This window comes from Penaeus monodon, chromosome 1 (assembly GCF_015228065.2).
Source record: "Penaeus monodon isolate SGIC_2016 chromosome 1, NSTDA_Pmon_1, whole genome shotgun sequence".
NCBI lineage: Eukaryota > Metazoa > Arthropoda > Malacostraca > Decapoda > Penaeidae > Penaeus > Penaeus monodon.
In genome coordinates this window covers 59600430-59602929 of record NC_051386.1, presented here as the reverse complement: position 1 = coordinate 59602929, position 2500 = coordinate 59600430, and the positions used below count along the sequence as shown (strand labels likewise).

The 2500-nt window shown below is 31.0% G+C and overlaps 1 protein-coding gene across 2 annotated transcripts in view; it reads right to left on the bottom strand.

The window, feature by feature from the left end:
* LOC119572525 overlaps positions 1–2500 on the bottom strand; it is a 9581-nt gene that overhangs the window by 5473 nt on the left and 1608 nt on the right. The window lies entirely within an intron of this gene.

The window sequence follows — 2500 nt, the reverse complement described above, 5'->3', positions numbered from 1 at the left end:
GAAGAAAAACCCACAATACAAAAACTAGATTTATTTATTATTGTGGGTTTTTCCTCCATTGTATCAGCACGGAAGAGTGCTTTTCCATAATAGTAATAATAATAATGATAGCAATAGTATCATCAGAGGTAATAATAATAACACTAATAATACCAATAATGCTAATAGTAATAAAATAATATAAGAATAATAATAAACTTTATCAATAATAAAAGATATAATATATAATAATAGTAATAATAATAATAATAATAATAATAATAATAATAATAAAATAATAATAATTATTATCATTATTATTACTATAATTATGATTATAATAATAATAATAATGATAATAATAATAATGAGTAATGATAATAATAATAATAACAAAAATGGTAATAATAATGATGATGATGATAATGACAACAATAATGATACCAACAATAATAATGATAATGATAATAATAATAATAATGATAATAATAATGATATTATCAATAATAGTAGTAATGAAAATAATTATCATAATGATGATAATAGTAATAAGAATGATAGAAAAAATAATTATAAAATGATAATAAAATAATGATAATAAGAAGGATGATAATAATGATGATGATGATGATGATGATAATAATAATAACAATAATGATAATAATAGTAACTACTACTACTACTAATAATAATAACAATAATATTGGTCACTCAAACTGTAAAAGTATTAATAATGATAATATAAGAAAATAATGTTAAAATGAGAAAAAAAAAATGACGATAATAATCCGATGACTATTTTACTACAGTCCCAATTTAATATTCTATGTTGTTAATATTCTATGTTAACACGAGACAGTCTATCTATAAGTAATAGGTGTTTGCATTTCTATCGTTTTCTTTATCTTTTCTGTCTTATTCTGTTTATCTATATGTCTATCTATCTTTTTTTTTCAATCGTTTATATATTTTTTTCGTTTTTTCTATCGTTCTTTTTTTCTATTCTTTCCTCTCTCACTGTCTTTCTCTTTTCTTTGACCTCTCGTCTCTTTCACTTTCTTTCTCTTTCTCTGTTTGATCGTCTCTCTCTCTCTCTCTCTCTCTCTCTCTCTCTCTCTGTTTGACCTTCTCTCTCTTTCTCTCTCTCTCTCTCATATTCTACACACCACACACACACACCACACACACACACACACACACACACACACACACACACACACACACACACACACACACACACACACACACACACACACACACACACACACACACACACACACACACACACACACACACACACACACACCATGTTAAACAAGGGTTTTCGCCCGTAGATTAATGGTGCAGTGGAATACCTTCTCCACAAATTTTCTATACAAAAAAAGGAGCTAAACAACGTAATTATATATGATTCTGATTCTTATTTTTATCTCATATTTTTTTTGTTTCATCTTTATTTATTTTTTTCTACTACTTTCCTCTATAACTTTTTTTTTCCTCGCACTCTTTAACGAGCTTCATGTCTATTTTTTTTTACTGCCTTTGTTCCAGACTGTTATCTTTTGCTACCAAACCTTCTTTACTTTCTATCATATCTATTTTCTTCTCACAAACTATATTTTATCAGCATTATTCTCCTAAAATCATCTAACACTTTTGTTTTAACCTTTTTCCCCACGTCTACACTCATTATCACAATTTCATTCTCACTCTTTTTCTTTCTACTACCTTTTATCTTCATTTTTTTTCAATCACTGTTATTCCTCATTTTCCTTCTCACACTTTTTGTCCTGAATATTTTTTTCTCATGCTTTTCATATTACCACCATTTATTCAAAACTGCTTCATCTTCCGATGTTTGTTCTTTTCCATCACCGCTATTCAAATTACTTCATCTTCCAATGTATTTCTCTTCATCATCATTATTCCAGATTACTTCATCTCCACTTGGTTTTCTTTCATTACCATCATTCAAAAAAAAATTCATCTCCCAGTTTTTTTTCTCTCTCTTCATCACCATTATTCCATACTGCTTCCCCTCCCAACGTTTTTTTCTCTCTCTTCATCACCATTATTCCTGCTTCATCTCCCAACGTTTTTTTTTTCCTCTCTCTTCATCACCATTATTCAAAAAAAAAAAAAAAAATCATCTCCCAACGTTTTTTTTCTCTCTCTTTTCATCACCATTATTCCTGCTTCATCTACCACCTCCACCCCTCCACCCATTTTCACCACGACCACCAGGCGGACGTGGACCTCACCGCCGTCCCGAGTCGTTAACTGCGGCTCAACTAACGACGACCGACACTGAAATGGCTGCAGGAGGATCCGCCCCTTTCAGCTGACGACCGCCTGCAGACGCCGCCCACGCTCTGAGCACTTCTCGTTTCATATGGACTTACCTGTTCGCACTCTGATATATATATGTATGAACACACCCAAACACATACGCACACACGCAAACTATCACACACACACACACACACACACAAACACACACACAAACACACACACACACACA